This window comes from Phalacrocorax carbo, chromosome 2, assembly GCF_963921805.1.
Source record: "Phalacrocorax carbo chromosome 2, bPhaCar2.1, whole genome shotgun sequence".
NCBI lineage: Eukaryota > Metazoa > Chordata > Aves > Suliformes > Phalacrocoracidae > Phalacrocorax > Phalacrocorax carbo.
The window spans coordinates 158,434,739-158,454,836 of record NC_087514.1 but is presented as its reverse complement, the minus strand read 5'-3'; positions in this window follow the sequence as shown (position 1 = coordinate 158,454,836).

Below are 20,098 nucleotides of genomic sequence, written 5' to 3'. Positions count from 1 at the left end.
CTAATGTAGGTTGACAAGGCTTGAAGAGGAATCAGGTCTGCATGCAGGTTGGACCTTGACAGAAGAAGGACTGCCAAGCCACGTCTATCCCAGGGCACAAAGTGCCAAACACAAATAAAACAATATACACAACATGCGCCTTGACGCTGCTTGAAACTGAATTTGCTGCAGGGTTTTTGGGAAGGATACCAGGCTTTGTGTCGGAGAAGCTGCTTCTGTGCCGCTCGTCTATAGGCTGGGGAAGGGAAAGGCTTGCCGTGGTGGACACTTCGGGGCTGCCAAGCCCCTTGCCTTGCAGCCAAGGAGGGAACACCTGGAGACCCGGGGCAGAGGGAGGGAGGCTCGCGCTGGTCACAAGGAAAGGGGAGTGAAGAAGGTATTGAGAAGGTGCCACTGATCCCAAATTTACAGCAGTTGTCACTGTACCTCACCATATACAAAGTGAACATCCTGCTTCCCTCCCAAAGACTGATATTTTCTGCCACCTTGATTGCTTCACAATGGGCAGAGCAGATACTGATGCAAACCTAGCAGGGTATTTGGAAGGTATATGGGATGTTTCATTTGTGAAAGAGTATAAAATTGCTTAGACAATATGTCTATAATTATTCATATTGTGGTAGTAAGGAGAGACCCTAATCAGACAACCGTGTCATAGTAGGTGACGCCTATGTATTTGTTAAAAATCCCAACAGCTTCTCTTCTGAGGATGTCACCATTTTAGCATGGGATGAAAACAACAGGTGGATACACGGAGAGGGAAATAAGGGAGTCGGGATAACAGCATATTTATCATCTTCAGTAGAATAAGTAGCAGCACAGCAGCTGCTGGGTTATTGTCAGATGTTTTCCAGCCACCACAGAAAAAGTGAGTTTTAAGGAGGGGTTTGAAGGAGAATAGATTAGCAGCCTTATGGCATTATTATGAGGAGATATGCATATGCATAAGGAGTAGCTCTGAGAAAGTAAGAAGGCTCTTGTACTAACAAGCGATGAAGAGAGGCATCATAGGGGCGCCACAATGTAGTGCATATTGAACCTGCTTTCATATGTAAACTTACAGCATGCGACAGTCTCACAAGATCACTGTTGCTGTTTATTCAGCGTCCCAGTACTGCACATTGTGGTGGCTGCTATGCCAGTGATACATTAAATACGATCAGTTAAATAAATATAATTAAAAATGTCTCAGCATTTGAATACTGAGCACAGTTACAGCATGACGAATAAAATGGAAGAAAGCGGTAACTCTGACTCTCTAGGGCCGTTGGAAATCATGGCTAATTTGCTATTAACATCACTGGAAGCTAGATTTCACTCTAAGCATTTTGGAAGGGATATAAACCTTTAAGCTTCAGGGCATAAGCAAGCCTGCAGTTGGACTTAGGAAAGACTTTCCTTATTGATAAGTTACTTTGCAGGTACCTTTTGCAGGATTTCCACCTTCCTCTTGTGCAAGAATGTACAAACCACAGCACTGACTCCTTGCAGCAAGCCTCATGCTTCCACATAATTTATTGACATAGCTGCCTCAGCATAGAGATTTAGCAAAGCATTTTGGAATAAGCTCCACAAGAATTAGGTGAAACTTTCTCCATTTTCCAGATAAATCAGATTTATTGTTTTCTGTCAGTCCTTTGCATCAATAATATTAGGAAAATGAGGTGGTTTTATGATGACAACATTTACTTTAGGACAGTGAATGTGCTTCCACATGAAATACATGGGCCATGTCAGTACATGTCCATGTACTGCACGTAACCTTTTCATTTGAATTGTACATGTGTTATGAACATATTCGCTGGGGCTACAGTAGGTGCTGAACACTAATATTTGCACAGGAGGTTCGGTTCCTGTATTTATTCCTCAGTGGGCAGGCTCCTGCCCTCCTTTGAAGGCATTTATAGGAGTGTGGTTCAAACAAAATGTACTGCAGACTGAAATCACCTAGTGCAAAACAATATATGAAGGCTATTTGCTATACTGTGTGAGCCTGAGACTGGATCGTATTGCTGCGCGAAGCCGTGGGCACTATGTTGTATTTTCATTAGGTGTTTAGATTTTAAATGATTCAAAAACTGAATTTCAAGTAGAGGGGAAATTTGCTGAATGGCTTCTTCGCCTACCTTGGGAAATCTGTGAGCTTTCCAGTATTTCAGATATTTCCACAAGCAAATATCCACTTCTAGAATATCTCTTATGATTTATCATTAGCAGTGCTCTGTATAGAAGGCCGCTGGAGAGCCTTGGCATTCTGCAAACACCCTGAACAATTTAGAAATGTTATTTTGCCTCCTTATCAATTACAAAACCCAGCCCTGATAGAGAGCTCCTGCTCACACAAATGGTGGACCTAGAATCAAAAAGAGAAAGATTTTTAACTCTTTCCACTCCACCGTCACATGCCACACGGAGTTCTTACTTCAGGGCTGCTACAGGCAGGTAAAAAACTCTAGAGAGAGACACATCTGACATGGTGACAAGCATTCACTGACCCCACGAAACACGTCATGCTGGGCAGCCCGCTCAAGGGCTGTCATGCCACCTGCACGAGGGAGATGCACGGCAGGGAGGGAGGGCAGGGGTCTACCCCTTTGGACCACCGGGGCATGGACATGGGACCAGAACTGCAAACCGAACAGGGATTAACCTGCACCATTTCGGGGATATTTTCTGGTCTTCTTTATCATTCCAGCTGATCTGACCCCTGCTGCATTTCCTAGCAGTTAAAACACTTTTTCAAGCAGCTTTACTTAGTTTTGTGTGCATCTTTCAGTTTAATTTTACTTCCAAAACAGTATAGGCTGCATTTACCTCTCTGATTCAACTTCCAGAGTGGCTGATGTATTGAACAACAGGGCGAGGTACGAAAGGCCAGGGGATTAGGCATCTCCCTTTATGTTTAGGAATGTTATTTAATTTCCCTCCAACAGACTCAGAGGCAGAGTCCTATAGAAGGCTCAGGAAGGAAAACTGAATTTTAACATGGACAAAACCATCTTCATTTCAGTGTCTTGCACTGCTTTGGGTTTGTTTTGTTTTTTTTCTTTTTAAGCAATGCCATGGGCAATATCAGTTTCAGTGTCTTAAAATTCAGGGTGAATTTTCAAAGGATGGGTGAGAATCCAGCTCCTGTTGCGTTTCAGTGGGCATCTTAACTCTCCAAACAGACTTACAAAATATCCCTCTACAGGTGGAAAACCTGTCAGGGAGCCACGCATATTGTGCAGTCTCCTATGCTCAGTTTTATGCCCCTTTTTCAGCTGATTCCTGGCTGGGACAACAGGCAGCCCGGTGTGAAGGCTGCAGAGCCATGTGGCTGTCGTTGCAGGCATGGGCTCCACTTCCAGGCAAGTGAAGTGCAAAGTGGGATAGGGAAGAAACAACTCCTTAAACCTGCTTCTTGAAATCCCTACCAGCTACAGCGAGTCTCAGTTTGCACAGAAAAGTCCTTTTGTTGCTCCTCTGCCATGACCTCTGTCTGTTTGTCTGTCTGTCCACCCAGAGACTGAAAGCATCAGCTCTTCCTGAAAGCCTAGAAAGTTCCTGTAACATTGTGGGTACTACCACAAACAAACATTAGTAGAGACAAAGTCGTATAAGATGTTAACAGGAATGCGAAGGCAAATAGTCTTGCAAAATGCAAGAGATCAGACTCAATTATTCAAAGAGTCTTTCCTGGACCTCGTTGTTTATCATTCCATGATAAGGGATATATTTATCTTTTAAATTCTTACTAGTCAAACAGAAGGGCTTTGCTTTCCCAGAGGAATAATTTTCCTCCATCCCACCGTGAACACTGCTGCCTCCCTCCCACCCTCCCCTCTTCCTGAAACACACAGCTCCTGGTGCGTGGAAACAGCAGTGGGACATGTCAAGTACATTTTTTCTCCTTAAAGCACATGTACCTGGGAGGTCACAATCTTTACAAAGTCAAAGTTTTGTGTGTTTGAGAGCTTTGCCCTACTACCATGTAATTGAAATCAGGCTTTTAAAAGCTCACGGCGATGTGTTTGTTCTTTAACCTCACCCAGCGAAAAGAGAGGGCTTTGCTGAGAGAACCCATTGTTAAGCTCCTGCACTTAACTGATAAGGCACCGATACAACCAGTAGCAAAGAAAGAAACTAATAATAAAAAAAGATTCACATGCCTTCCTTCCCCAGTACATTAATGACCTGCCCAGATTAATTTCCCGAGTTCTTAACAAATGAGGCATAGCATCTTTAATCATATTAAAATATTGTTATGAGACTTATTTAATAACAGGCCAATGTAATGAGTTCTCACATCAGAAAATGGAGGTTTTCACACCATTTGAAGGTCTGCTCATTGCCCGTTCTTATATTTTAATGATAGATGTGTCTATTACTCAAAAAAGTAGAAGATCTATCAGGAATGCTGTGAGAATAAATGACTGGAACAACACTTAAACCATCTTACGTCACCTACAATGCATATGGGACACTTATGCTGTTATGTGAAAACCTCTGAGCACATGGAGACACAATGCAAAGAATTGAACGGGACAGGACTGAGGTGCTGTTTCTCTGATTTCAAGATGACGTGCAGGTTGTGAGAGCGTATACAGCAATCAAACCAATCATATCCTTTCCCACCCAGGAACTAGGAGTGAACTTTGCAAGTGTTTGGATTCCAATTATTTTTTATTCATGCCAAAGACTATTCACAAAAGCATTTATTTCCTCAGTGTAAAGTTTGCAGAAAGCATGATCCAACTTCACCAAGTCACACCTCTGGCATGCCATGCAATTTATAAACCCAGAGATTTCCACTGGCATGAAAACGCCTTGCAGGGATTCAACCTTTCTCACCCCGCTAGCTTGCTGAGCCACAGGTTTTCTTCTCCTTGCATCATGGTGTCTCTGCGAAAAAGGAACAGGATTTCAATATATGGTATCTACTGGCCTCAACCTTCGATAACTCAAAAAGACGCCTGAGACCCAGCAGCGAAAATCCTAGAATGATGGTATCTTTAAAGACAAGAAGTTTCCAAGGACACTAATTGAATTCAACCAACAAATATTTTTAAATGGAAAATTGCTAGTAGCCAACAGGTTTTTCCTGGGAAACCACCCAAAGACAGAACTTTGAGCTGACTTCATCAAAGGAGATTCTCAACTGTGAAAAATGATAACACCCCCATGGCAAGAAGTGCCTCAAAATAAATAAGCCTTGGAACAGTAGTAACTGGAAGGGGAGTTTGTTGTGATACAGCAAATATCCATGTGCTGCATCTGTAAAGAAACACTGTGAGATAATCTTTGAAAAGGGAAATTTCCAAAGCAGTGTAAAGTCCTTCCAAAAAAATAGAGAGTACTAAAGACCGAGATGGTTTTACTGAATGGTAAGCCAAGCCACTTGGAATAATGACAGAAGTCTATTCAAAAATATATTATCTTAGCAGAGGTAATTAATAATAAAGAAAGGGAAAACCTAAAAACAAAGCCATTCCCAGTAGCTTGACCAATCTTTATGACTGAAAGCTGCCCGTGTCCCTGTTTAATGGCTAGCCATACTATTGAAGTGCTATATTTTTACCTTCTCAGCCAGTGGGTAAGGGAGCATCCTCAGAGCTAGATCACTTGCTCTCAGGAAGCCACAACGGAGCGATGCTGATTTAGACAACCAGAGAGGCATGCAGGGAGGCCTTTTTACTTCATTACTTTATCTGCTGCTTTATCACAGTGGCAGTATGAACGCAGCTCAAAATGGTCTGGTTCCCGCGAGGCTGCCATCTAACTCCCCAGCACAGTGAACAGGTGGATGCAATGAGCATCGATGCAGTTTTGAGCAGCGTACTAGGCAGCAATCACTTCACGCCACCTGTCTAAGTGTTATCAGGGATTTTAGTTGCATCACGGCCTAATGGTAAATAATTCAGCAGAAACTGAGAATCACGTACAAACACAGACAAAGCCATAAACGTGAAATAAAAAAGATCAGAGGAAAGATCCACCATTAGATTTGAAAGGTCATCAGTAAAACCCTATTTATAGGCTTTTCTGACCAGCTGAAGCTCTGTCCCTGGAGGTGAAAGCTCTCTGAAATGTTCCCATGTGGGCAGAGCAAACGGAGCCATTCTATCGAGTGAGGAAAGGTTAGGCTCAGGGATGAGTATGAGTGAAAAATATTTGGCTAGACTCCTGGTACAAACTCCCACGCAATGCTTTGAAAATCTACCCCTCTGTGTCCTTAGCATTGGTTTTCAAAGTACAGCAGCCTAGAGACAGATGTGCCATTATTGTTTATGGTTCAAAGGCAGAGAACTCGTTTTGTGGGGAAATAAAATCCATACTAATAGAGCAAGTACCAAAAAATGTTCTAAGAGGGAATAAGCATGTTCTAAGGTGTTTTAACAATCTTCTGGCTCCTAGCCCAGAACTCAGTTGGAACAGTTGTATTCATCTCCAGGCCACCACTCTTTGAACTTATGGAAACCTATGGTTATATTTAGCTAGTTAAAAGATATATGGCCAGTGCATTGTAACCCTTTTGTCAATGACTCCCCATTACAACTTTTAATTTTATTGCTTTTTAACCACAGTTGCTTAATTCATGGGTTCAGCTAAGAGGGACGGAAGGCAGTTGATGGATGGTGTGACAATGGCACCCCTGGCTACTGTTAAGGCACTCATCATCTTCAGAAGAAAAGCCAGCTTGCACCACTCTCCTCAATGGCTGATCTCAAAGTTACATGTGCTCTGAACGAGCCCTCTCTGTGCTTATGGCACTATTAATAGATCTGCTGTCAATAAGACAATTTGCAGGCAGAACGACTCCTTACTGTACAGGTGCTTATTTGTATGGGGGCAAAAATAGAAAATCACTAAAGAAACAACAACAAAAAACTTTTTCAGCTAGACCACACCTAAAACTTTTCAATTATAATGAGCTTCATGTTCTTTTGGTTATACAGGGGTTAATCAGGAGTAGGTAAAATCGTATTGAAGAGAGAATAAAGCAGAGTAATTTCAGATTATTCATAAAGCTGGCATTCCCATCCTGTGTGATTGTAAAGATCAGCTCTGCTGATAATGTGCCAAAAGGTCAAGCAATTAAAACCACTGAAGTTCCAGTCTACTAATAGGTCTGGTAAAAGAAAAGTTCAAGTAAGAGAGAAGCCATAAAAGTATCAGATGCTCTGCTGGGTAGACCAGGTTTCCAGCAAACCCAAAACAGCGTTACAGATAACGGGTAATAGTGAGAGCTTAGAGGGTAACGAGGGGCAACTTTTCTCAGTTTAGCCTCCCATTTTCCAGTGCTAGTCCTGAACAGGTGATTTCATCCACACCACTTGTGTTCTGTAGCAACCAGCCAGGACTGGAACGGCATCATGAAGGATGAAATGAAGATGTGAGGTTGAACATGCCTTGGAATTGAATGGCCTAATTATTTCCACCCTCCCTATTTTGAGTTTAAAGTATTGGCTGTGCGGTACCAGACACAGAGTCAGTGAGCGCATGGGATCAGAGAGTCGTGTAGGATCAGGTGCCAAGTCCATAGAGGGCAACAGAATAACTTACCCAAGTCATGAAACCAAGAGGATTTCCCTGCAGCTCCTTAACACTGTGTATAAAAGCAAATTGAGAAGTGGAACATCAAAAAGCACATGCACATGCACAAAGTCAGAGCATATTTGTGTTCAAATGTGTAGCCCTTAGGCTTTTACTGCAGCAGTTTATTGTTTATAGTAATTTTTAAAGCCCAAGAAAGTCAAAAGAACCAGAGGAGAAACACAGATTTTAGCTAGGGTGCATCGCACATGTGGAGTAAAGCAGCTGAGGCTGGAGGGTTGAGGTGGTTTCAAGCAGGTATGATTACAGGCTGTTGTCACAAGAGGTTTCCTTCCTTCCTTCTCACCGCCCTCCTGGTGAGTGCTCCCATAGCGCCAGGACCAGCATCCATGAGACAGATGAGTTCCCTAAAATCGGTTGAGGGAGCAGGGTAATTTTCAACCCTCACTGGCGTTTGCATGAGTACGGGCACAATAGAGGCAGCAGGAACACGTCTGGAGGAAGGAAAAGACAAAACTGCACCTTTTGGCAACAGCTCACACAGATTTTTGCTTAAAGCAGTCATGAAATGACAGCTTGTTCTCCATTAGACCTACAGATCCCTAGAGGGAGGAGTATGGTGTGAAGGGAACGTGCACTGTAATTCTTTCTGCTGTTCTACTGTCCCTGCTCAATGAGGACAAGCAATCTTGCAGTCACCATACTTTGCCTGCCTTGAGAGCTGAGCCCGTCAAAGAGCTCAGAGAAATGGTTATAAATAGGAGTTGGAGGCAGTCCTTCAATTCAGTGCCTAAGTAGCAAAGCAGTTAGACATATGTCTGCAGCGAAGACTGTGTCTGAGAGCCAACACCATGTTGAACTTCACATTCCCTGTTTCACTCAAAACCAAGGGGGTCATTAGTTGTGGGATCAGCAACTGCAGCTGCAGCTGTCTGCAAGGGCTCCTGAACTGTTGCTTCCTTGAGGAAGCTTGGAGGCATCTGTATTTCATTTGCCTTAGGCTCTGGAGAAACCTAGTAAGATGTGCGAACATCTGCAATAAAATCAGGTGGGAATGTATACCAAAGAATACAGCAACATATAAACATTTTGAAAGGGTATCAATACTTTCACTGCTTTCTATTTTCATGTGTTTAATAAGTTAACCCAAAGCATTCCTAAAACTGCTTGCAAATATTTTTGAGGATGTACTGAATGCTTGCTCACTAGCGGTTGTCTGCTGCTCTTTCTGAAGCCTCTCAACAGCTGGTATTAACAGCTACAATCAGGATTTCACATGCAACAACCTTGAGATTTAACCCCATGCACAACCCACAGTTCAGACTGTGCTCATCAGGAAGGCAAATTGAGGTGCAGGGGAAGGTGGCCAGTGAGGGCATTGTACATATTCCGGCTCCCTCATACCCCTTGACTGTTGTGCACGCTTACTAAAAATTAGATTCCAAAACTCATGTGTGTTAATCAGTCTTTTCCTGCAATGCAGCACAGCATATGGCAAATGCATCCATCTCTCTGCATCTCTCACTGGTACGCAGCTGAGACCTGTCCTTTGAACCCTAAATGTTTTTCTCTAATTCTTTCTCCATTCCTGTTCCCTTCTCACTTCTCTAGTCCCAGCTTATATTCCTGACCTTCCTCCTCAATGCTGAGACAAGGACCAAGCGTGGTATAACAGCCAACACCATGTCTCCGTTTATCCCCTATTCAGCTTTTGTTTATCATTAAAGAAGGTGTCCCAGCAAGAGTTAAAAAAAATTAATAGTATCACTTTCTATCTCTCTGCATATATATTAATGTATCAGGCTAGGAAAATGGCTACTTTAGTCCCTGCCTCACCCCCAAAACCTGTATTATTTTCAGGAGCTGTCAGCAGAGTGCAGTCACATTGGAAGAGAGCCACAACCTCCACCTTCAGAAGTATGGGGCAAAAATATGCCCTTTCTGGAAAACTTTCATTTTCTGGTAGCTTCTTTATAACGTCTCCATAAGAATGTACCGCATAATCCAAACAGGAGCAATGCTTCCCTCCTCACAGCATGAGGCTAATGCATACGAGTCTTTCCCCCCACGTGGTGTACGCAGTAGCCAAATTTCTTCCTCACCAAATGTCCCAGCAAATTGAATAGGGATACAAAGAGCTGTGCAGTTCAATGAAAAATGGGAATATTCCTATGAGCTCTTAGCTTGTTTTCCAATATCATTCAGAGAAAATCTGGCTATTTGACAACAGGCCCCTAATGGGGAGCTGTGACAGAATAGGTATTCAAAGGAGATGGGATTTGGAGTAATCACATCAACATCTTGTGGTGAGGAAAAACCTTTGGTCTCACCTGGATTATGCGCACAGCCTATGAAAGCAGAAACTGCTTCATGATTTTATAGCCTAAAACCAATTTTAAAAATACATAACAAAGGACTGTAACAACTCTATCCAAGTTAAACCAATGAAATCTGTTGCTACCGCACACCGCTGAGCCCTAGGGAAAGCACCTCAAGAACCCAGGATTTGAGTCCGAGACAATTAAAAAGAGGTTTATTCATCACAAGTCTGGAAGCACAGGGTGGGATTCAGCTGCCTAAACATACGTGTCTAGTGCCATTTTTGATGCCTTAGGGTATTGCATCTGGCCCCCAGCTGCTGCTCCAGAAGGGAGTAGGTCTTTCATAGATCATGTGTCATATCTGCCAGTCCTGTGTGGATGTCTCAGGTGGCCTCAGGCATCGAAAATGACGCTACATGCTTGTGTTTTGGCACCTGAATCTCTCCCATACTGTCTATAAGTAATTTCCGGTTCTCTTTATTAAGGATTTATCCTTTTGTTGTTGTTTTCCCCAGTCTTCATTAAATCATGAAGATTAATTGTCTCCCTCGGAGCACCCTTTCTTCCGCGCTGTCCTGCATGGGCTGTCTCAGTGCGGGGGGCTGGAAGGAGCAATGCCTCACCCCTTCATGCACGCCTGAGCCCGGGAGGAGCCGAGCACCCCACACTCCCGCTCGGTGCATCACTGCAGCCCTCTGCCTGTCCTGGGCAGATGCAGAGGAGTAATTCCCTCATGAATCACACACAGGCAGCAGAAGACAACACAGCTTTCAAAGCCATGGGGCTTTTTCAAGGGACAAGGCTTGATTTCTGGCTGTGCTAGCTGCAGTTTGGGCATCTGCTGGTGACAGGTCTGACTCTCTGTTTGTAAAAGATGTTCCTTTCTCACCTTTATTATCAGATCCTCACCATTTTGAAAGAAGAGTGATGATGACTAATCCTCTGTAGGCATTTGGGCCATCACCTTGTTCTCCTGAAAAATCTTACTTTTAGTTACAGATACACACCCTGGTGACACCGGCTGCTATTGTAGCATGGGCACAGGGATTTCCCTTCTGCTCCCAGAAAGGTAAGTTACATCTTTTGCTACATATGATTTAGTCAGGCTGTTGACAGACAGGACAGTAAATGGGTGGTATGGGGGAGATCTTCACCAGTTCATTCAATCCCAACAAGGACTTTATTACATTAGAATAAGGTAAGTTATTTTGTCTGTGAAGAAGACATCACAACAGTGGAGATACTTATTGACCCAGAGTAGCTTTTCATAGACTATTTCCACTACAAATAGCTACAGGACTGTGAATGCCTACTCTGATCTGCTAGTTAATCACAGAAAAAAAACAAATCAGGTTCTGCTACTAATAGCACATGTTCAAAAGCAAGCCCTAACACATCAGTGAGTAAAGCTCCATAAGCTGCTTCAGTATAATGGTGCAAGGACAGCTTCGTAACACCACCTACAAGTGCCAGCGAATGATCCTGATGCATTGATTTGCCAAGACTGAAACAGAGTGGCCACCACAGGTGCTTATTTTGCCTTTTTGTAGTTCATCAGTGTCATGCAACCGTTGGCTCAGTCAGCAAATGTGTCAGCTCTTGGAATAACAGCTACTTGTGTAGGTTAGGTACACTGCCAGAAGGTAAGTAAGTGTTTCAAAGAGTAAAATCGTAAAGTATTATGGACATAAAGCCTGTGATAGTAAAGGTGACTCCTTAGCATTATGGGCCATAGCAACACATTTTACCAAGGGAAGAAATAGTCAGCTTTAGTTTCACCACTGTCACCAGTCTTAAATATTGCATCCTGTGCAGTTTCCTTTTGGATTTAGAGAGATGCTTTTGCAATCTCTAATTTTTGCTCTTTTAATCTCTAGTAAACACAGGGTTCTCAATTAACAGTTATGAGTTGCTCTCACATGGCAGAGACCTGTGAAAAAAGCATTAAATACTCCACGACCGTGCTCTGGACAGCACTGTGTGCATATTGGTATAGAAGCATGAGCTTAGGGACAGTTCAGAAAAGAGGTGGGAAGCCTGGAGAAAGCTGAGCAGAGGGCTTACAATATCATCAAGGGCCAAGAGCACATGACTCAGAGGGAGAGGCTAAAGGAGCTGAGTTTGTTTAGTCTGGCAAAGAGGATAAGGGGCAATATAATAGCAGTCGACATCTACTTGACAGAGAGTTACAAAAATGACAGAGCCAAGCCCCTGTCAATGGTGCTAGACAACATAACAAGGAGCAATGGCCGCAGACTGCAGCTTGGCACGTTCAGGTCGGACATTAGGAAAAAAGTGCACTTGAAGGGGTGTGCAGCACTGGAACAGGTGCCCAGAGAGGTTGTAGAAACTCCGTCCACAGAGGTTTTTAAGATTCTATTAAAGTCACAGCTGAACTCATCCCCAGCTGGCAACAGTCTCACCTCTCGTGGGAGGTTGGATGAGAGACCTCCAGAGTTTCCTCCCAACCACCATTTCTGTTTCCTGTCTCAACTCTTCACCTTTATGACTCTGCAGGGACTTATGCCTTAAAAGAGTAATTCCTACCTCATATTTTTTCACACTGTGAACAAGCCTCTCAGCCCTCAAGGTTCAGAGTAATATAGTCAGTGCTACTTCTTCCATTAGCTGTGGTGTGCCTTAAATGAATCTCCATGAAGTGGGCATGTTTAGAGGATGTCTTTCAGGGGTGAGCTTTGCTGTGAGGGTGGACTTGTGCTCATGTATAAGTAAGCTGTCTTGCTGGATGTCACTATTAGGACCAGGATGCTTCTGTTATGCCCAGAAGTAGAACTTCAGGTGACTGCTGCTTTTAATCACTTGCACCTTTAGGTAGTAGCAGTGCAATGTTCTTGGCATCCAGTTTTTGGATTTAGGCAACAGATGAGCTTGTTCAGCTATGTGTGATTTAGCAAATAATTGAATATGAACTCTTAGGAATGACTCAATATATGATAGCAGTTAGGCCTGGGTCCTTCTGTTTATGCCATACACGTGGTCTGGGAATTTTTTCTTGAAAAAGGTGTAGCCTGATCCTCTAACCTGAACTCCACCACACAGGTGGTTTGACGCTGTCTGAAAGATCAGTCTTTGGTTTGGGCCTTTATGTCCTCACTGGGGGTTGGTGCATGTTGGAGGCACAGGTTGGAGCTTCATCTTTGAAGGGAATTTAGGTGGCACGTAACAAAACCACTCTGTCAACTCCAACAGCAATGAGTACGTTGAGCAATCAGAGCATTTGTCTCAAATCCACACTAGATTTCACTTCCAAAGCCAATCTCCAGGCAGCCCCCATTTACTATATTCATGGCAAGAATGTTCTCAGAGCAGAGAGGCATAAGAACAGAGTTCACCTAAAGCATAGTATTTTGTCACATATATATATATATATATATGTCACATAATGCTATGTGACATACCAAACATTATATGATGATGTGGTACTTTGTTATTACTAGTAAGCACAAAAAGACACAGAAAGACTTCATAATAACAAATCTTTTTGAGTTGTCTTTGGCATCAAATGAGACATAAGAGTAACCATACAGTATCAGACCAGACTAGCCCAGTATCCTGTCTCTGATGGTGGCCAGTAGGGGAATATTGTACAGATAGATCAAATACAGACTTTTTCCCCAGCATAATTCATCCTCCTAGTCATTCTCTTTATGGTCTCCTTGAAATGGTGATTGTATCAAGGCTGTCATGCTTAATAGTCACCAGAGAACCTATTCTTCTCGAATTCATTAAATTCTCTTATAATTTATATTTTTGACTCCCACAGATTTCAGTGTCAAGGTGTACCAAAATTTAATCATGTTTCCTCCAAAAAAAAAACCAACCTTCTTTTTGTATGTCTTAAGCTTGCTGCTTCAAAGTTTCGCTGCATACCCCTTAATTCTTGCATTATGAGAAATTGTGAAGTAGTCACAGAGGAGTGCTGTGATGACTACACTGAAGTACTCAAGATGAGTAATTTTGAGTAATCTGTCCTTTGATTACATGATATTAAAGCAAAAGGAAAACCAGACCCTGCAAATAATTTATATCAATTTTCTGGTACCTTTGATTTTCTGAAGAACATATTCTACAACTAGATTCAGTCTAACAATGAAGCTTCTCTCTTTGTGAGAAGCAGCATGAGCTAACAAAGCACTTCTATGTAACACATGCACAGCAGTTTTTTAACTATTTTGATGTGTTACCTTGGCATTATAAGATAAAAGAGAGCAGAGTAAAGAGGAATGATGATGATGTTGGTGCATTACAAACAAATCTCCAGAATGGCTTCATTTCATTTCAGAGTTGACACTGTTAAACCATGCTGTAAAATCCTCTGGTGTCCTTTATTGTGGAGTTTTGTAAATACCGTGAATCTTATCACTCTTATCCCATACTTGTGAGGTATGTATATATAAGCTACTGCTCTTTGTGTTTTTTTCATCTTCATGAAAAGCAATACAAGTTTTAAACCATCCCTTTCATTTCCACACAAGAATCTCACCCAAGAGAAGGCATGGCACTCTTGAAGCAATATTAATAAGTACCAAGGGTCATGGTCAAACCTCTCTTATGAGGTATCACACTTTTTTTGCAATTTGTTTCCAGCACAAGCTGAAAGCAAAGCGCATCCGCATGACAATTAAAGGCTAGAAAGATTCATGCCTGCTCTTTAGCTATAAATTACCTACGGATTTCTGAAGACCCCAATTCAATTCTCATTATAATCTCACAATAAGCACTGCCATCTATGCCCTTCAATGTTTGACATAAATTATTTGAGGCAGTATGCATTTCATCTTCGTTGATACAAGAAATTACAAGTGGCCTAATGGTTAGTGACAGAAGTTGACATATCAAAGGATTCAGAGGAACATAAACAAAAAATAAATCACCATCCCACTGCCCCTCCCCAATACTAAATTCCTCATTTTACAAAGACCATATAATCCTTTCATTTTCAAACAAATACCACTGTATCACTGTTATTCTAGCATAAGCTAGCATAAAGCTTACAATAAGGACATGTTTAATGTGCTTTTTAATAGCCCTGTTTGAAGGACTTCTTACTGACATCATATCGCTGGGTGATCCAAAGGGGATTACATGTGTCAGCCCAATCAATTGGTGGTAATTGTAACACAAAAGACCTATCTGAGAGCTCACACAGGCACAGTAAACTGTGCTTCTTTATTCACCTACCTTGTTAAGAAAAAAAACAGCTATTAAATTAATTGGCACTAAAAGCATATAATAGTTATCTAATCTATTAATTTTTAGTTTAATATTAACTAGGGTGTCTCCTATGACAAGTATTTGACCTGTAGCAAAAGAATGGAGTAAGATCACCCGTGCAGTCTTTCAAGTTAACAAAATAGTTGCTTGAAGGAAAGAGGTGAAGGCATTCTTTAGCCTCTGCCTCGTACTCTAAGATTTTATTTGTTTTCATACAAGTATTGACTTTATGTGGGGCCAGCCCGGTTGTGCCTGACGCAGCATGTTTCTCTGCAAACTTCAGAGCTTTCAGCCCAGACGGGGGGATGGCAGAGGCCACATTGCCGTTTTGCAGAGCGTAGAGGGTGGATTCAAAGCTCACGTCGGCTGTTCGGTCGCAGAGGGGCACAAAGAGGCGACCATCCTGCTTGTCAAGAAGCGCTGCGTACCATTGGCTTAAGGAACGGAGTCATAAGCCTTCATCACCTCAAGGACATAGGCCCACGTGCAGGGACCAAGGAAACAGCCTGATCATCAGCATCCTCTTCCCATCTCTGTCACTTTGCATTACTTCTCCAACCCCAGGGTTCAAGATAGGAAATCACCAGCCTGCCTGCAGAGCCTGATCCTCAGACGTGCCAAGAGCTCTCACTCTGCTACAATTATTAGGGGCTGTAGGTATATAACCCCTTGCAGCATCAGCTCACTAGGCTTAACTCTGTTTCCAGCTCAGTCTGCGGCACGCCCTATCACACAGGTCAGAGTCAGCTCTCAAAACCAGCACAGTTATTCTGATTTATATTGGTGTCACTGAGGTCAGGCTCAGTCCCACTAATTCTGAGCAGTGCAGAATTAGACCTGACACAAGTCCAAAACCCCTTTAGCAGTCAATTAGTTCTAATTATGGCAAAAATCATTTGCCACCTTCTACTCCCCTTCAAGGAGAGGTTTTAGTAAAGCATCAGGAAGTGCAAGATAAATATCCAGAACACAAATCATGATTTCACCCTTTTGAAAAACTGCATTTGGGAAGCTGACATGATTTATTGATCTTGGTAAAAGGAGTGTTTCTGGCTGGAGCGCTGCATCTCCAGGGGAGCAGCTGCCACAAGCAGCCCGTGCACCTGCGGCGCTATCCGGCGTGTCCCCGTCACCGCTGCGATAACGCACCCTGGGCAGCTCCTGTGTTGCCATGAGGTTGTCAGCGTTGCAGGCTAAATGCAGTAACACATAAGCAAAGAGTTTCAAAGAGAAATTAATGCTCTAAGAATACTCAGTCACCAAATAATCTCTCCTATTCCAAATAGTTTTAAAATAAGAACATGTTTTATTTATATGGAGCCTACCTGCCAAAGCTTTCTAAATACCTCACAAAGCTAGTGAAAAGCATTAAAAGGAACCAAAGTGATCTCACAGGGCAAAACTTTCCAAAGAGCCAACACTGCCCTAGCAATCATCCTTGGGCAGAGAAAGTCAACAGAGAAGGTTAGAAGTGAGATCCGCTTTATAGGCCACGTTAAATGACCCTCTTTAAAACTATACACTTCTATCTGTGCAACAATATACACTCCTCTCCATTGACATTGACCAGGGCTGAGCAGGCACTTGTGACGAGTGCAACAGCTGATGATCTCTTTAACTGGTGATGCACAAGCAGAGTTATCATAAACTTGTCTGTGGTGACGAAAAATAAGAATGGAAGTTAGGTGTACAAATACATCTTCTGAAAACACATCTTCCCCTGCTCTCCCAGTAAGGTGAGCAGGAAAAATAACATTGTAATTTTCAAAAGACCAAGTTGATTCTCATCTCTGAAAGCCCTCAAACCTTCCTGTGGCAGGGAAATCTCAGATCATTAATCTAACAAAAAAAAAAAAAGTGGTTTGCTTTCTTTGGTGACCCCATCACCTGCAAAGGTACAATCCAATGATATTGTTCCAATTGGAAATTGAATATTAAAATAGAATCCAAGTACGGGTGCAAATGTGCCAACATAACAAGTGTTCTAAAATGTTGAGTGCTGCTGGGGTTGGGGGATACCTGGTCCGTATGAAGGGAACATAAAAATCAGAGCCACTGAAAAGTATCATACCTGAAAAGCATCAATATTAAATAAACCAGATAAACTTGTCAGGTTAAAGGAAAACACAGAATATAGAATTGGTTTTGCTCATAAGTTAGATGGCATTATTACATTTCTTCCTACAAATCCCTTCAAGGCGAGGAGCACGAGTGAATGGTGACTCTGTTCCATGTTCAGTATTTGAAGGTAATGACTCTAAGTTGTCCTTTTCCAGGAAGGAAACTGGAGGTATGGTGCCACAGTCAAATTTTTTTCATGTTCATCCCCTCTCCATTTAATTGTTTCATAAAAATTGCTCTTCTCAAGCTTGGTAGGTTTCCCATTTTGTCATATTTTCTTTTCTTATCTTCACCTCATGCAATGTTTTCCATGGACACCACCGTTCATCCCTCCAGAACCCAAATAACTGAAGAAGGGAAAATCACTGTATTTTAAGAAGACCAAGAGGAAAGTTTTAAAAACTTTGTTTTTAAACACACTAGATGATGCACATCATCTACCCAACTCAGGTGGGCAGACTACAGGGACGTGAAAGAGTATGAAGAGAGAGGCATTTTCACAGCAAAGAACAAAGACTTCTGCTGTGGCTGGTGACTCCTTTCTCACTTCCGTCTGCACATCCACAGGCATCCACAGAGATAATCTGGACCATAGTTAGTGAGAAGGAGCTTGACAGTTCATCCAGTGTAGGTTGGAGCTTCAGGGGCTACTGCAGTGTATAACATAAAAATATGCAGAAAAAAAAGGGCTGTCGACAGATTTTAGTCTATTTAAATGGAATTACAAACTTATGTAACATTTCAGCCTAAGATGTCAAGGAGCAAATTGCCAGACCAGCCATTCACAGCCACTAGACTTTGGTTCCCCTGCAATTAGCAAAGTTGCAAGAACAGTATTCACGCTGGTGGCTGTGCACATATCCCATAAAAGCCATGTTGCTTTTCTCCATCAACTCCCTAGGAACTGGGTCCACCACCCTGGAGGCAGCTAATCTGACCTGCACATTCTTTGCTAGAAGTTTGGTGCTGTGCTCAGCACCATGCTGAACCACCACAATAAGCAAGTTGATGAAGACCCATAGACTAACCATTTCAGCGTTGCCTTTGCAGGTCAGGTGTCCTTTCCTCATATCTTGTGGAGAAAGCTTCAATTTCTCTTCCCCATGTTGTTTGTGTGCCTGTAGTTCCGTTGCCAGCTGCAGAGCAGTGTGTTTTATTACAGATGGATATTCTAGAGACAGTCAAGATAAAGATTTAATAGTGTAAAATTTCCAACTAGTAATGTAGCACCCAATGGTCACAACTATTAGGTGCAAAGGCAGAGATTAGAGTTATATCTCAAAAATCGGTCGAAATCAACCTGTCCTATTGATCTAAATGGCAAACAAAATACATTTTCTCTATGAACATAGGAGGACTGTTAAGCATCTCTGCTCTGCTTAGAATAGTTTCATTTTAACTTCCTATGAACAACAGGGCCAGGAGCTCAGCAGTAGAACTTTCTTACATTCTTCTCTGTTGATTTGTTAGTGCTCTTGAGCGATAAAAATAATGATTTTCATAATAAGTGGAGTTAGTGAAGTATGTTTGGAATTTGAAAGAAGTGTTGAGCTCATGGTGTGCATCTCATTGCAGTTAGGCAGCCTTTTGCAAGCAAATGAAAGGCTCAAATGCAAAGTACAAATTATTCCTTGTCCTTCACAAGTGCCTGACAGCACTGATCCCTTTGAGACTGCAGCACATCATTAGTTTCTTTGCAATACCAGTCCTGGCTGTGCAGTTGGCACCAAGGTATCTTGGTACGTTCACATTAGCAGTGACATTAGCTAATGTCACTGGAATTCCAAAAATGTAGGAAATAAGTTACTGTTTTAATCTTGGCAGAATAAAAGGGCATAAGGGGTTTGTTTTTATTGTTCTTTAGACATCTGAACATTTCTTTCATGCGTGGCAGAATTTCTCCAGAAGATGATGGGTCAATGTGCTGTCTATGTGGTCAGCAACTGAGCGTTATTTTACACAGCAAAATGACAGTGAGGGAGGACAGGGAATATTGTGGCTAGTACACAGCAGAATTCAGGAGATGTGTGTACAAACTCCTGGTTCTACTGTAGATCAGCATCTGTGATCCTGAGCAATTCCTTTCTCTTTTCAAAGCCTGACTTCACACCATTGTGCTAGTGCTTTCTTCTCCTTTCTCCTAGATTTGCATGCCTGGCTGAGCCAAACTGTAGCTGAATCTGAAACTGAACTTCATATAAGTATATTCTTTCTATGTACCTTATACAAGGCATCCCTTCCTCTAGGCGCTGCTGTAGTACAAATTATCATTAATAATATGTGCTTTGCAGAGAGTCTTAATTCCATAATTATATGGTTGATTATATCAGGAAAGTAAGTAGTCTGAATAGGTCTTCTGGCTAGAAAAGTATTTCTCAGACTGCAGAGCTTGCCTTTTCTGGCACAGGAGATGCTCAGGTAGGAACCATCCATAACCCACACCACGAAGCAAGATGTGGCACTGCCCCTGCACGAGATCCAGATGCAGACAAAGGGGAGTAAAGAATTCCCACGGTAAATAGCAAGTAAGGGGATGCTACTATCATTATCATGGCAATCCAGCTAGCTTACACTCCTTAAAGATGAACCATGAGCTGCATGATTGTGCTTTGTTCGATAGCTGGAAATTAAGTAAAGTTGCAGAGCATAAATATGCACTTTGACTAGTTTCCCTTTTCCTACCAGGCTCACATACATTCAGCTGTCACCAGCTTTTCAACCACTAAGAGCTTGACACTGAGAAAGCTGGGAGATGGCAGGCCTTGAACTTTTTGTTTTCAAGGCTGCAGATCCACCTATCTCACCAGCGCTCAGAATTGGTAAAGGAGAGTTTGCTTTGAAGTTCCCTACCATAGTACAAGCACCCAACTGTGCTGACCAAGGTT